Source organism: Taudactylus pleione, unplaced genomic scaffold (assembly GCF_031769625.1).
Source record: "Taudactylus pleione unplaced genomic scaffold, aTauple2 ptg000557l, whole genome shotgun sequence".
In the NCBI taxonomy this organism is placed as follows: Eukaryota; Metazoa; Chordata; class Amphibia; order Anura; family Myobatrachidae; genus Taudactylus; species Taudactylus pleione.
The window spans coordinates 2,187,169-2,205,029 of NW_028284959.1; positions in this window are offsets into that span (position 1 = coordinate 2,187,169).

Here is a 17,861-nt window from a genome sequence, read left to right on the forward strand (position 1 = left end):
AGAAATATTGCCAGACCAAAGAGGTGGAATGTTTGGTCTTCTGCCCAGGCATGACCGTGATGGGCTTTTTCATCCCACGGACAACAACTGTCTCCCCCGGAGCCTGATTTAAACAAACCACATCACCATCAGAATCCTCCTCGCCAACTTCCTCCTCAGCGCCAGCTACACCAGTATCCTCATCCTGTTGTACTTCAACAGTGACATCTTCAATTTGCATATCAGCAAGTGGACTGTGGGTGCTCCTTTCAGCACTTGCAGGGGGCGTGCAAATGGTGGAAAGAGCCACCTCTTCCCGTCCAGTGCTGGGAAGGTCAGGCATCGCAACCACCACCACACTTGGACTCTCCTTGGGGATTTGTGATATCTTCTTAGAAAGCACAGTTCTTCGCTGTGCTTTTGCCAGCTTAACTCTTTTGATTTTTTTAGTGGGAGGAGGGCTTCCATCGTCATGTGAAGCTGAACCACTAGTCATGAACATACTAGGGATCGACCTTAGCCGTTCCTTGCCACTCCGTGTCGTAAATGGCATATTGGCAAGTTTACGTTTCTCTTCAGCTGATTTAAATGTCTTTTTCAAGGTCATTTTCCTGAACTTTGCCATTTGGGATTGTATGTGCCCTCTACTATGACATTGGGCATCGGCCTTGGCAGACGACGTTGATGGCATGTTATCGTCTATGTCATGACTAGTGGCAGCAGCTTCAGCACTAGGAGGAAGTGGTTCTTGATCTTTCTCTATTTTATTTTTATCGGAGAAAGTTTGGTCCTCCATTTATGTTATATCGATTTGATATATACGTGCGGCTAAACACAGAAAATAATTTTTTTTTGGGTTTGAACTGGAGTGTACTTTGTGGGTTACAGCACCCTTTAACGGTCAAGCCAGCCGGCCCTTTACTTATGACACAGGCGCACGCTTGGCACTACTTTGTTGATGCACGTGCGGCTACTGCGCACACAATTCACAAACACAGAAAATAATTTTTTTTTGGTTTGGACTGGAGTGTACTTTCGGGGGTTACAGCACCCTTTAACGGTCAAGCCAGCCGGCCCTTTACTTATGACACAGGCGCACGCTTGGCACTACTTTGTTGATGCACGTGCGGCTACTGCGCACACAATTCACAAACACAGAAAATAATTTTTTTTTTGGTTTGGACTGGAGTGTACTTTTGGGGGTTACAGCACCCTTAACGGTCAAGCCAGCCGGCCCTTTACTTATGACACAGGCGCACGCTTGGCACTACTTTGTTGATGCACGTGCGGCTACTGCGCACACAATTCACAAACACAGAAAATAATTTTTTTTTGGTTTGGACTGGAGTGTACTTTCGGGGGTTACAGCACCCTTTAACGGTCAAGCCAGCCGGCCCTTTACTTATGACACAGGCGCACGCTTGGCACTACTTTGTTGATGCACGTGCGGCTACTGCGCACACAATTCACAAACACAGAAAATAATTTTTTTTTTGGTTTGGACTGGAGTGTTCTTTGGGGGTTACAGCACCCTTTAACGGTCAAGCCAGCCGGCCCTTTACTTATGACACAGGCGCACGCTTGGCACTACTTTGTTGATGCACGTGCGGCTACTGCGCACACAATTCACAAACACAGAAAATAATTTTTTTTTGGTTTGGACTGGAGTGTACTTTCGGGGGTTACAGCACCCTTTAACGGTCAAGCCAGCCGGCCCTTTACTTATGACACAGGCGCACGCTTGGCACTACTTTGTTGATGCACGTGCGGCTACTGCGCACACAATTCACAAACACAGAAAATAATTTTTTTTTTGGTTTGGACTGGAGTGTACTTTCGGGGGTTACAGCACCCTTAACGGTCAAGCCAGCCGGCCCTTTACTTATGACACAGGCGCACGCTTGGCACTACTTTGTTGATGCACGTGCGGCTACTGCGCACACAATTCACAAACACAGAAAATATTTTTTTTTTGGTTTGGACTGGAGTGTACTTTCGGGGGTTACAGCACCCTTTAACGGTCAAGCCAGCCGGCCCTTTACTTATGACACAGGCGCACGCTTGGCACTACTTTGTTGATGCACGTGCGGCTACTGCGCACACAATTCACAAACACAGAAAATAATTTTTTTTTTGGTTTGGACTGGAGTGTACTTTGGGGGTTACAGCACCCTTTAACGGTCAAGCCAGCCGGCCCTTTACTTATGACACAGGCGCACGCTTGGCACTACTTTGTTGATGCACGTGCGGCTACTGCGCACACAATTCACAAACACAGAAAATAATTTTTTTTTTGGTTTGGACTGGAGTGTACTTTCGGGGGTTACAGCACCCTTAACGGTCAAGCCAGCCGGCCCTTTACTTATGACACAGGTGCACGCTTGGCACTACTTTGTTGATGCACGTGCGGCTACTGCGCACACAATTCACAAACACAGAAAATAATTTTTTTTTTGGTTTGGACTGGAGTGTACTTTCGGGGGTTACAGCACCCTTAACGGTCAAGCCAGCCGGCCCTTTACTTATGACACAGGCGCACGCTTGGCACTACTTTGTTGATGCACGTGCGGCTACTGCGCACACAATTCACAAACACAGAAAATAATTTTTTTTTGGTTTGGACTGGAGTGTACTTTCGGGGGTTACAGCACCCTTAATGGTCAAGCCAGCCGGCCCTTTACTTATGACACAGGCGCACGCTTGGCACTACTTTGTTGATGCACGTGCGGCTACTGCGCACACAATTCACAAACACAGAAAATATTTTTTTTTTTGGTTTGGACTGGAGTGTACTTTCGGGGGTTACAGCACCCTTAACGGTCAAGCCAGCCAGCCCTTTACTTATGACACAGGCGCACGCTTGGCACTACTTTGTTGATGCACGTGCGGCTACTGCGCACACAATTCACAAACACAGAAAATAATTTTTTTTTGGTTTGGACTGGAGTGTACTTTCGGGGGTTACAGCACCCTTTAACGGTCAAGCCAGCCGGCCCTTTACTTATGACACAGGCGCACGCTTGGCACTACTTTGTTGATGCACGTGCGGCTACTGCGCACACAATTCACAAACACAGAAAATATATTATATTTTTAGCACTTGGGGGGAGCACCCCTGATGGACAGAGCACCCCCTGGACAACACTACAGCACCTCTTTAGGACTGGGACACTGCACAGGACTTTGGAGTGGACACAGCCCCTATGGAGAACTGACTGCACAACACAGTCCAGCCAGCCCCTATGGACTTTGAAGTAGTGGACACAGCCCCTATTAACAACAGCAGCACAGCACAACACAGCCAGCCCCTATGGACTTTGAAGTAGTGGACAACAGCAGCACTACACTACACTACACTACACAGCCCTAACTCCCACCCTCCCTCTTCACTGTCCACAGCCGAGTGAGAAAATGGCGCCGACGTGGGTACCTTATATAGGATCCAAAACCCGCGAGACTCGGAAGGCGGGAAGATGACGTTTTGCCTCGATTTCAGAATCCGAGTCAGGCGGGAAAAGTCGAGCCTGACTCGGATCGGACTCGGATCGGGGGGGCTCGGGGGGGTTCGGATTTCAGAAATCCGAACCCACTCACCCCTAATTAGTAGTGGAGTACACAGGGACATGGAATGTTCCTGTACTGCAAGAATTATATGCGGGTCTGGACACAAAAGTATACACTAATCGATTTATAGAAGTGTGAAAAGGGCTCAGCAGTAAATCTACTGTAGCTACTGCTTTAAAAAGTGTGTGAGAGTGTGTGTGTGTGTGTCTATAAATATTTACTGTGTGTGTGTATATATATATATATATATATATATATATATAAGTCCGACTGACCAGCACTCATCCAAGATATAGCAAAACACTTGCCTTGTTCCCTCCCCGGGTCAAAGAACTCACTCTATGTATAGAATTCCAAATGATGGTGGCACTCACAGGGCTTAAATCACTGGAACACTAGGTCAAAGCAACTCTAACGTTTCAATCTTTATAAGCAAGATTTTCCTCAGTGACCAAATACATACAAAACTGAGATACATTTATATACATACCAAGACACTCACCCATGCACTGCAGGATGTGTTGCAGGTATGGGGGATGCAAACATCGTCCAGGCGTGACTCAGGGATCGCATCACTACCGACACGATGTGCAACACCGTAACTATGGTGACATACCCATACACCAAAAAAGAGAGACAATCACAAAAAAAACTATGACAAAAGAGGAGTAACAGCACTGGAAATATCTGTCTAAATACTCAATCATAAAAGATAGAAATACTTTCAGAAATAACATCAGCGCAACATGTGCCCGATGTATGTAGGTAAACCACACCATACTATAAAAAAGTATCTTAATTTAGCTACAACCTGCAATAAAACAAGAGTGTACTGCCAAATAAGCAACAGTAACAGAGTGCTATCCCCAGTGTGAGGTAATGGTGACTAAATGCATAAACACCAAATGATAAATAAGTGCCAAATGATGATTAAATGTCCAAGGACAGCTGATATGAACAATGTAGCAATGCAAATAAAATGAAAAAGGTAAATGAAAAAATTAAATAGAATTTTTTGGATAGAAAATGAAAAAAACAAAACAAGACAAGGATAGCTGTTCATTTAAACCATAAGGAGTGACACAATTCATCCGGATGATCAATTTGGCTTCACATTGTATTAGAAGTTTCTCCCTATTACCTCCTCTCACTAGGGGGGTGTATGATTGACAATCTTATAGCTAAGGGTGGCTAAAGTGTGTTTTCGCTCATAAAAGTGGTGAGCCACCGGTTGGGCACATTCTCTCCCATTGAGTGATAGCCTGATGGCCGAGCCATGCTGGGCCATACATTAATGGAATTGGCACACGGTCTTACTGATGTACATTAATCCACAGGGGCAACAGATAGCGTAAACCACAAAAGTGCTCATGCAGCTAAGTACAGAACATGTCTAATAAAATATTTTTTGCCCGAATGTGGGTGAGTAATATAATGCCCAGCTTCCAAATAGCGGCAGGTCATACAGCCCAAGCATTTCTAACAGCCAGGCTTTTTAACCAAAATATGTTTTTCTGTAGAGGTCAGGGCTGTAGTGAATCCAGTAATGTCATTTTTGACTAAACAGTCTCTAAGATTAGGACCTCTATGGTAGCATGGCATGACCCATGAATTTTTAAGGGGGACTAGTTTGGGATCTGTGCTAATCATAAACCAATGCTTTTTAACAATTCTATTAAATTTTGGGCTTACAGTGGGGAAAGTATTAACAAAAATCAGATTATTGTTCTTATGTACATTATGTTTTCCTCTCTCAGGATCGCTAAAGCTTTGTTCATAGCTTGATTAAAGTCTTTCAACTGATATCCTCGCTGGTGGATTTTATCTCGCATTTGCTCCATTTGTTGCATTGCTTCACTTTCATTACTAGCAATGTGACATATACGTAGGAACTAAGAATAAAGAAATCCCCTCTTCAGTGCCGTGGGATGGTAACTAGCAGCATGAAGAAGCATGTTTTTATCAGTACCTTTGGTGTATAAGTTAGTATCCATGGAATTCCCTTTCCGGCTAATGTCGACATCTAGATTTTGTATCACGTTGGTATCAAACTCCCATGTAAATTTGATCATATGGTGGAGTGTGTTAAATTCATCCATAACTTTAATTCCGTCATCTCATGTACTGGACCAAATCACCAAAATGTCATCGATATAACTAAAAAAAATATTAAATGTTCAGAAAAATCAGGATTATCAAAAAACAGCAATTTTTCATTCTTATAAATGTTAGTTAGTGAGGGAGACATGTTTGAGCCCATGCTGCAGCCCTGTAACTGGAAAAAAAAATCCTGTCTAAATAGAAAAAATATCTACTCAATGTTAACTTTAGTAAGACCAAGAAAAATTCCACTTTAGGTTCAGAGATATTCGAGTTAGATGAAAGATATTCATACATGGCTGTTAGACCTTCCTGATGTGATGTGATATATATATATATATATATATATATATAAATAATGTGTGTGTGTTATTGCTTTATTGCTTAATTTGCTGGGGTGCACTCTTCATATGTGTATTGGTCAGCACTTAATGCCACATATCTTTATCCAAAACAGAACAAAAAGGCTTAAAGGGTCACAGATCAGACTTCATAAGAATATATGTTTAATCATCATCAGTGACGACATGTTGTACATCCAGCATAGTCATCCCCTCCACTCTGGGAACTTATTGATGACACTAAGAGGGCAGTTGCTGGTCGGCGATCCTCATTATACAGCACCTGGATGTAGGAGCACCAAAAGCAAATCAAGTAAGGGCATTACAGTAATTAAAGTATGCTAATTTTTTATTCATTTACAATTTCATGGAACACTTTGCATGAGATAAAACAATGATAATTTCCTGCAGTAAGAAACACTGGGTCTCATTTAATGTACAGTTCAGATGACAGAGCTAATAGTGGTTTAGTGCAGATGGAATATACTCAAACCTTGTCCCCATCTAAAGTGGAAACATCACCAACCAGACTATGACCAAGCACATAATGAACACTGTTGCAACTGGTTAACTAGTTCACCAACTAATTGACAACCCCTCCTTAATAAAATATACAGAATAATATTAATATAATAATAATAATAATAATAATAATAATAATAATAATAATAATTGTATAGGGCACCACAATATGTTTGCAGTGTCATACAGTGATAAGATATGAATAATACAGAAATACATAGGCTACCCATAAATACAATGATATAACCACATACAGTTGTGGGTAAGGGGGGGTAGAATATAGAGACTCACTAGCATTTGTAGATGCAGCAATGATGGGTCGCACAGGGTGGAAAAGGGAGCAGATGGCACCCAATGTGCCTATACCCACTAAGTGGATAGACAGACAGGATGAGAGTCACCATTATTATAAGGAGACAGGGAAATAAATGTGCACTAGTGACAGTAAGACTACTGTGAAGGTGTGGAGGCTTACAGTGATCACAGAGAAGTGGAGAGAATGAAATGTAAGGGGGGAATTTACTAAGAATCCTGTTAGTGCAATTTGGTGTTTTTCGGGGTTAAACCTTTGAGTTTGCAAATCGGGAATTTACTAAAGGACAACTTGCATGGATTTTGCATGTCAAACATGACTTCACACTCCATTTTTTATGACATATCACCATCAGAGCAAATATTGCATGAATAACATTGACATCAATGCAAATCACAAATTTACTAAGATTCGTGTTTAAACAACATGAGCGAACTTGCACCCAAATCGCAACGCAATTCACTAGATGAATAGATGACTAAATCAGTGGCGTGCTTAGCAGAAGCATACACAAAGCAGCGAGATAGGTAAATGAAACAGGCGACAGCATTAATGATAGATTTCAGTGAGGAGATACAAGTAAGACAGAGGCCAGCTCAGAGTAGATTGTAGTCACGGTAGGATATGACAAATCCATAGAGAGCTTTGGTGGCATTTGATTCTTAACATATTGAGCAAGTGGAAGGGGCAAGATTGTGAGATAGACTTAATGTGAGGAGCAAGGGAGATGGAGGAGTTGAGTATGATGCCCAGGCAGTGAACTTGAGTAACAGATTAGAGTGGTGCTGTCATCAGATAGAGACACAAGTTGAGATAACAGGGTCCTGGATGGGGTGAATATATTTGCTGGTTTTAGACATATACAGTAAATATTTAAAAGGCAATTGGACATCCAGAAGGAAATAGTACAAAGACAAACAGAAACACAAGAGAGGATAAAGGGATGGATGTAACTGGAAGAGAAGTACATTTGGCTGTCATCAACACATAACAGGTATTAAATGCTAACAAATTGGAGAGTGATAAACTACCAACCAATCAGCTCCAAACTGTCATTTGTCAAACACAGCCTGCAACATGACAGTTAGGAGCTGAGTGGTTGGTATTTTATCACTTTCTAATTTAGCACTTTCCAGAGCTTAGTACAACTCCCCTTATAGGAGCTAACAAACTCTTCACGTGATTAGGTCTTATGGGATAATAGAAGGGGGCCAAAAACAGCCCCTTATGGAACACCTACAGATAGAGAGAGAGGGGGCAGCGGAATTAGAAGTGTTGACCAAAAAGGAGCAGTTAATAAGGAGGCAGAATAACCAGGAAAGCACAGAGTCATGAAGACCAAAGAGCTGGAGTGTCTGAAGGAGGAGAGAATGATCCACAGTATCTAAGGCTGAGAAAGTTCCAGGAGATGAGCAGAAAACACTCAGCCCTGGATTTTTTGGTAAGTAGTTTATTAGTGACCTTAATAAAGGCTGTTTCTGTGGAGAAGACAAAGGAAGAAAGAGACTACAGTGTGTCAAGGAGAGGGAGAGGTCAAGGGGAGATAATACAGGATAGTGGTGAAGTACCTATAGACAATCTGCTGACGAATCAAACCAAAGGAGAGAGTTGGGGTAGTAGTTGGTGTCTGGACCAAAATACTTTTTTCCCTAGATGGTTGTGATGAGAAAACACTTGAAGGAGAAAAGGACGATGCCTTATGAGAGGGACTAATTGTAGAGGTAAATGAAATGTGGGCAGGTGTGGGGGGAGAGGGAGCAGAGGAGGTGAGAGGGAATGGGGTCATATAGAAAACAAGTATGAGAGAGCATCCTAGTAACCCTCTTTGTTACTAGAACATATGATATGAAACAGATTCGCTCAAACAGTACATGGAAATAATTCTAAAACGTTAGCAGATCAAAGTATAAGACCTTTGGCAAAGAGACTAATTTCCTATTGTATTCATATTATATACATATTCATATTGTATTCATATTCAAAGGTCTCTCCTTTGCTTTTACTGTATATTTTTTACGAATGATAAAACATAGATGGATACTGGATTTTTATTTTACTTACTGAAAATAGTGAAATTCTTATGAAACTCAAAATGAGTCACAATAAAAATATGTTAAAGGTTAGATAACGACAGACTATATATTAGTCTTTGCAACAATGTAATTATTGTGAAATGCTGGTAACATTAGAAGGATGAGTAATGGGAAGGATTCATTACAGCAGAGGTGACACCGGGCACGGAGAGCAGATCAGATGAAGCAGTAGGTAAAGGTTGGGACGGGTATTGATGTTCCATTCGGTGAAAGGAGCCTTTATTCTGGTGTGTTTGGGTACAAGCAGCTTATCTGTTGTAATGAGCTCAGGCATAAGAGAACAAAGGACGATTAGAAACTGTGCAGGATGAAGAAATAACATAATCACTTAGGTTCCCTGCCTTTAGAACACTATGTGAGTAAACCTATGATTTTAATAATTAGGTTGCAATATTACACTCAAAATCCACTTTCTCGACTCTTGTGAACATTTTCCCTGACAGTGATGAGCACGGTGAGCGATTCCACCCGGACATGTCAGCAATGAAAGGAAGGTATCAGGGTAGGTGGAACACTTCTAGACTTGCTGACTACTGTTGGATAGTGACAAGAGAAGCACCAGAAGAAGTACAAGCCACAAGCAAAGAGAAAGCGCCCTCAGGAATAGGCCACTATTGGGGGAGATGTACTAAGCCTAGGAGAGAGATAAAGTGGAGAGAGATAAATGTGGGATAATATTTTCGGTTGCTGAATGTTGTTTCGTTTTGTCTTCTTATTTGCGACTGATTGAACTAAAACAACTGTTATTTATGTTGTATCTAGAAAATATCAGATTATTTTAAAATTGCTTCTTCCTGTGACTGTATCGCAAATAGCGTAGCTCAAAACCTAGCGCTAATAAAAATATATTGAATTCATATTCATCTTTCTTGACCTCAAATTAGTAAAATATGACTATTTTTAGAAAGGAAAAAATTTAAAGTCTTCTGAAAATATTAATATTTTATTTAGAAGAATAAATGTGAGGTGTTACTATATGTGGGGTGATTGAAGGGCATTATGAACAGTTAAACTTTTGATCAATTATTGAAAGAATACAGTTGGGTTGAGTGCTCAGCTATAATAAAGACAGGGGGAATCTCTAACAAATAGTATTAATACAGTAATGATTAATTAATATATGAATTTTTGCCTTAATCATTATTACATTTAGCATGATTTTCTGGCTAATACAAAACTAAATGGTGAAATAATGACATTTACTTAATATAACATAAATAATAAGTAACTTTCCACCAAATTTCCTTCCTCTTCAGATATAATAATATTTTATGATAAGCATGACTTAATATATTTAGTTGTGCTACAGCTACACAGTAGTTTCTTGGTATTATAAACATGGTTTTAATTTATAATGCTGGCAATGTACTTAAGAGCAGTGTACTGCAGAATGTACATTAATATATGACTGAACTTTCATCTCATCTTGGCAACTGCAAACCAGAAGATAAAATGATTTGTGCGGCAGCGTGAACAAGCTGGCACCATCGCCAGAACATTCTTCACAAGGCTGTTCCCGCTTCTTAATCATTGTATATACTCCCAGAACTTTTATTGTATTATAACATACAAGAAGAGACAAATAGAAAGTTTCAACATATCTGGATTGTTACTTTACTATTCAGGTATAAAAGCATGTTCAATAATAAGCTAATGCACCCTACAAGATTCAGGTGGCACAATGCATTCACATGGCAGAGTTGCCAACTGCCCCTAATTATCAGGGAAAATTCTATCATTTTAATCCTGGTCGTTTGAGCATTTAATCCATCACCTGTAAATTAAATATTCACTGGCAGGGCCACCCACAAGTGGGGAAGGAGGAAAGGGGGGGACGAAGACAAGACATGGGGCCCGTGTTCTCATGTGGTCCATTGCTACTATCGCAAAAGAACTAACTTTTTGAAAAAAACTTTGATTAAAAAGGGCACATTCTAACCCACTAGTGGAATACATATAATTGACCAGCGGTCAGGATGCCAGTGGTCAGAGGACTGACAGTGGTATCCCGATGTTCAAGATCCCAACAGGGGCTGGTAAGTAGCCTAACCCTCCCCCCTAACCTTAACCCTTCCTGGTTGGTGCTTAACCTAACTTCCCCCCAGTGTTGCCTAACACTAACCTCCCCCTGATGGTGCCCAACCCATCCCCCCTTCCCGCACCCTAAACCTAACCCTCCCTGGGTGGTGCCTAACCCTAATCCCCCATCCCCACAGCTTAACCCTATCCCTCCCTGGTTGGTGCTTAACCATAAGCCCCCATCCCCACAGCCTAACCCTTACCCTCCCTGGTTGGTACCTAACCCTAACCCACCCAGAGAGGTCTCTAAACCTAACCCCCCATCCCCAGGTTAACCCTAACCCACATACTTACCATCAGGATGCCGGTGTTCGGAATGCCGACGTCAGTATCTTGATCTCTTCGGGATGGCGGTGTTTGCTTTCTGACGTGTGCCGGTGTCGGTATATTGAGGTCGTGACCACATCCCCCACTAGTTGTTTGCATTACGCATCAAAAAACATGAAAGAAAAGTTCTGTACTAACCTTCATATTATGAATTAGAAATTGAGGAATAACATTTTCCAAGCTCATCTCTGAAGGTGAAGACTAGGGGGTATATTTACTAAAGTGAGAGTTTTTAGAAGTGGAGATGTTGCCCATAGAAACTAATCAGATTCTACCTAATATTTATCTAGCACCTTCTAGAAGATAATAGCTAGAATCTGATTGGTTGCTATGGGCAACATCTTCACTTCTAAAAACTCTCACTTTAGTAAATATACAGTACCCCTAGTAATGACAAATTTTCCTTGAGTAACTGGTAATTCTGGATATTAGAACATGCCAGATATTGTGTGACAGAAAATGATCCAACACTTGCATCTGTTTTTTCCACAATAAAACTAATTAAGGAAACTCCTGAAGTTAAACTTTCCCAAGATGAATTATGAATTTTATATTGAACTGACTGACAGCCATGAATAAAGCTTATATATTCTGTTTAATGATAAATAGTCCACCTCTAATTGATTTAACAGAGCTAACACTTCTGTTTGTAGTGTTGATCCAACGTCAACAGTAAGCTTCAAGGACTGGAAATCTAATTACATCTTTTATAATAATGGTCTGGAATAAACATGCTTTGAATTTGCATTTCCAAATCCAAGGATATTAGTCATTTTAATATATATGATATATTATCGGCGATATTAATGTACCAGGTACACGTGCATTAATTTTGAATCAGTCATTTGAAGGTTTAAGAAATATAGCACTGAATATATACAGTAAATGCATGATAACAATAAAAAATATATATTTCCTTGCAAAAAGGAAATTTAAATGTATTTTTGTGGTTGCTAAACCCGTTTGCTATGGCAGCCAAGCTTTGAAGTTCCATCTCTTGCTAAACCAATAGTAAAACCTCCTGAACTGTACAGGATAAATTGGAGAAGAGGGCAGTATAATGCCGCTTAGAAGGCATACTCAAATAGGGCATCAAGAGCATTTCTGGGCTTCTCCCATGACAAAGGGGCTATGGGCTGAGAAACACTTTGTTCTTATAGTTTACATAGAGATGAGCAAACACACCGTGATTTGGTTTTAGTTGTGGTTCTCAACCAAAAAGATTAAATTTGATGGAAATGGAAAGAAACTTATAAAGGCTGTAAGAGGGCACCTCTGCATTCTCCGCTGGCTATGCCACTCCTCCCAGCACAAGTAATGTCATGATGTCACAGAAGAAGGGTCCAGGATTAGCTGCCGCTCCTACCCTCTTGCACGAGGTTGGGGCTGCTGCTGGTACATTGTGCCGGGTCCCAGTGCCTGCGCAATGGATCTGGCAGGCGCCTGAACTGGCACATGTGCACAAGTGGCGGTGGCACCGAGCATGTGCATAACACCGGTTTCTAGGGACTGCATCGGCTGCAGTTCCTAGGAGTCAGACTGGCAATCCCAGGGGGAGAAAACACCTTCCCCTGGGACTGTCTGTCCTGTGTATGTCTGGCAGGTAGTGCATCCAATGGGAAGCCACTGTCAGTGACAGTGTAGTCAGTGCAGTCACGAACTGCTGTGGCGGTTTTTACTGGGGGGGCTTCAGCCGTGCAGCCCCTAGGTAAAATCCGCCACAGTCCAGGATAACAAAGCTGAGTGCTGTGCTTGTATACAAGATGATTTCAGGTGCTCTCTGGCAGTGACGGTGCCACCTGCTGAACTTTGAGCCTTTGGTGGCAGCACCAGTAGTACATCCCTAGTTATAGACCCCTGGGCATTATAAGCTGTTTTTTTATCCTGCATTATATTTATATAATTAGTAGTATATTTTATAATTACTGTCTCGTTTTTAGCAACAATATGATCTGTAACAAGCTGGCTGAAAAATTTACCTACGCTTAATATTAAGTGGATTAATGAAAAATTAGTTTATTCTCTCCATTACACACATTAGCAGAAGTTTGAACACTGAGCTTTGCAAGATATACAAATAAAGAGAAATAGAGAAATAAATCTAAATGTGACAGTTCAATGACAATATTAAGATAACACAATTCAGTCTGCAGTAACCAAAGGAAATGTGGGGTTGGATGTAACTTGCGCAAAGGCGGCCTCAATTCACAAGACCACAAATCTGTATTTAAGATAAGTTGAACTGATTAACAACTGATCATCCACTTTATTACTTACAAATCCATGGAAAGTGCTCATGTTTGCTCCAAGCCGGCAGCTTCGGGTCCTGGAAAAACAAAATAATTTTGCTACTGCTCGTCCGTGTGCCCCATTGCAAATGAGAGGTCACTGACGGACTCTCTCCATAGGAATGAATGGGGCTGCCTAGAGCCTAGAGGACCTTAGAGCACTTCAATCCCCACTATTTCACAGTTTCTGTGTTTCATTAAAATAATAATATATTATCAAAATTGCTTCTAAGAGGGAGAAAAAAGAAATGTTATTGAGCGGACTAAAAATTTCCAGGAATAATCTGTAAAACTCGAAACTGAGACAAAAAATTAGGGACAGTTGACAACTACAAATGTCTCAATAAACAATAATTAAATAGACTTCACCGAAATTATTAACAACAAACAAATGATGTCACCATACTCGGTCATGCTCATTGCTAAATCAAAGTGTATGAAAATCCCCCTTAAAATGTCAAAGAACCAAACTTATCTTAGTGGGTTCTTTAATAGCTGCACTTTAGGTCAGCACTATTTCTGACCTCCAATAAGTCCTCACACCATGGGTGGATTTTTTCAAACATCTACCAGATACAGGCCTGATTTAGAGGTGGACGGATGTAGAACATTGGGTGCACCTGATGTTCTACATCTGCGCATGGTTCCGAGATGCATTACGCATGCGCTCCGAAGGTTACCACCTCCTCTAATGATCTCAGTGGGCTTTTGAATTGCAGCTGCCATCCAAGCGTTAGAGTACATGGGGAATGAGTGCGCAGGCTCTGTGATCAGTGGCCAATGTAATGGCAAAGATAGAGAACACATAGCCTCATTGAGCTGCCAGATAATCACAAACATACCCATGTAGCAAAAGAGACAACCCCTTCTTTTAGACCAAATGTAGAAGCCGGTTAAGGTAAGATAAATAATAAAGGAGAATCATGGTTACCAGCAGAAGTTCAACTTTCATGTCTCTGTGCTCCTCTGTCTCCTCTCATTTCAAATGAGCACAAAGGAAAATGGATATTAACAGTACAAAACAATGCAGGATAAGGACTACAGTAGGTTAATAAACATTGCTGCATTAAATGATCATAACACTCAACAAGCAGCAGGGCGTAAACAACCAAGTTAGGTGCCCTTGTGGGGAATTAGGAGTAAATGATAGCATGAGTAATGGAAGGAGAATCACACGAGGAAAGAGGGCCCTGCTTGTGAAAGCTTACATTCTAAAGTGTAGGGGCAGACAGACAGGGTAACACAAAAGGGGTAGACAGTGAGGAAGGATCATGGAGCATTGGGTTAGGATGAGAGCTGGAAGGCTTTGATGAAGAAGTGGGTTGTGAGAGCACATTTGCAGATTTGTAAAGAGGTAGTGAGTCTGAAAGGGAGAGAGTTCCAGAGGTGGGGAGCAGCACAGGTAAAATCTTGGAGGCGGGAGTGGGAAGAAGAAATCAGTTGGCATTAGAGGCGGCGTGCATTTGTTGAGTGAAGAAGGTGGAAGGGAGTGTGAAGGGGTGTGAGGTCCGAGATGTAAATGGGAGAGGAATGGGTGAGGGCTTTGTAAGTGAGTGTAAGAACCTTGAAATTTGGTCTAAAGGGGAACCAGTGTAGGGCTTGCAGAACAGGGGAGGCAGATGTAGAATGTTTGGAGAGGAAGATGAGCTTAGCAGCAGCATTAAGGACAGATTGGAGTGGTGAGAGGTTGGAATCAGGGAGGCCCGATAAGAGGACAGTAGTCCAAGTCCAGATGATGCACAGGTGAGATACAATATAGTTAAGGCACTTTACTGGCAATAATTCCCCTTGGATAGGATGCCCAAGTTATCCCCACATTAGTATCTTATCAGTAATACTGGGAGGAGTTTTGGGCAGTTAAAGATAACCCTGGACCAGGCATGTCTTGGCATCCTGGATTCACAATGTTTGATAGGTCAGAACTAACAGAGCTCTAAGTTCTCCTAATTACTCAGAACAGCATCTGAGGGGAAATTTACTAAGAATCGTGTTTGGGTGAGATTGCATTCTCGTGTGTGTTTTATCTATTTTTCTGACTCGCAAATTTACTAAAGCAACGTGCAGGAAATGAAAATCAAAACTTGCACGAATTTTAAAACCCTGACACATCACGTTCCCAATCTGTCTCAGGCCTGCATAAGCTTCTGGCTGTGTTGCTCTTTATGGATACTTGTAATTTTCATTCTTTGACCGGTAGAGTTCTCGGGATATACCAGTCAACATTGTCAGTGTTACCTAACTCAAGTAATGGTGGTATTTCATCTACTAATAGATATCTGAATCTGCTTCCCTACCCAGGAGTCACAGTGACAGTCAGTGTAGTTTTTTATAGCATTGCAGGCCTGCCTAATGTCCTGACTGCTATTGACTGCACTCACAACCGTCACCCAGATGGCATTCTTGTGGCGAGTCGATGTGCTGGCATCCTTACGTCTAAACAGCAGATGATGGGATTTTATGACCTCCTGAACAAGGGCTATGTTTTCCTCCACAGAGAATTTCACATTGTACCTTATCTTGGTCTTGTCCTTCTGCCTGGGCACTTCATCACTACTGCCTGTACTGCTCAATAGGGCCTCTAGAGCTGGACATAATCATGTCCCCCTCCCTATACAAACACAAAACACACACACACACAAAAAAAAACCTAACACAACCCTCCTCTAATACTACACACACACACAAACATACACATGGTCAGGGCAAAATAAACACAATCAAGACAGATAAATGAAACTGATAGATAAATAACAAGACAATACATAAGCACAAAACAAAAAACAACTTCCACACCACAATCAACAATTGAGTTGGGTAGGATAGCTTATGGAGGATATGTGTGTGCTGTATAGAGGGGATGTAATTGGGTAGAATAGTTATGGAGGTTATGTGTGTGCTATATAGAGGGGATGTAATTGGGTAGGATAGCTTATGGAGGATATGTGTGTGCTGTATAGTGGGGATGTAATTGGGTAGGATAGCTTATGGAGGATATTTGTGGGCTGTATAGAGGGGATGTAATTTGGTAGGATAGCTTATGGAGGATATGTGTGTGCTGTATAGTGGGGATGTAATTGGGTAGGATAGCTTATGGAGGATATATGTGTGTGCTGTATAGAGGGGATGTAATTGGGTAGGATAGCTTATGGAGGATATGTGTGTGCTGTATAAAGAGGATGTAATTGGGTAGGATAGCTTATGGAGGATTTGTGTGTGCTGTATAGTGGGGATGTAATTGGGTAGGATAGCTTATGGAGGTTATGTGTGTGCTGTATAGAGGGGATGTAATTGGGTAGGATAGCTTATGGAGGATATGTGTGGGCTGTATAGAGGGGATGTAATTTGGTAGGATAGCTTATGGAGGATATCTGTGGGCTGTATAGAGGGGATGTAATTGGGTAGGATAACTTATGGAGGATATGTGTGTGCTGTATAGTGGGGATGTAATTGGGTAGGATAGATTATGGAGGATATGTGTGTGCTGTATAGAGGGGATGTAATTGGGTAGGATTGCTTATGGAGGATATGTGTATGCTGTATAGAGTGGATGTAATTTGGTAGAATAGCTTATGGAGGATATGTGTGTGCTGTATAGAGTGGATGTAATTTGGTAGAATAGCTTATGAAGGATATGTGTGGGCTGTATAGAGGGGATGTAATTGGGTAGGATAACTTATGGAGGTTATGTGTGTGCTAAATAGAGGGGATGTAATTGGGTAGGATAGCTTATGGAGGATATGTGTGGGCTGTATAGAGGGGATGTAATTGGGTAGGATACCTTATGGAGGATATGTGTGTGCTGTATAGAGGGGATGTAATTGGGTAGGATAGCTTATGGAGGATATGTGTGTGCTGTATAGTAGGGATGTAATTGGGTAGGATAGCTTATGGAGGATATGTGTGTGCTGTATAGTGGGGATGTAATTGGGTAGGATAGCTTATGGAGGTTATGTGTATGGTACTGGAATTTGATAAGCTAGTCTGAAGAGGTGAGTTTTCAAGGAAGGCTTTCCCAAAACTCATTCATTCTTTGAAGTCTACTAGACCAAAGTGTGATTATTACCCATGAATTTCCTCTTTGCCTTCATGTGTACACAGCACCACCACTCTTGCCTCTCCCTTTAGAATGTAAGTTCTCACAAGCAGGGCCTTCTATTCTCTTGTCTCATCTATTCTCCTATAGTCCATGTAACTACACCCATACGTATATGCAGGTAATTACTGTATGTTTTTACTAGTAATTATCTACAGTATA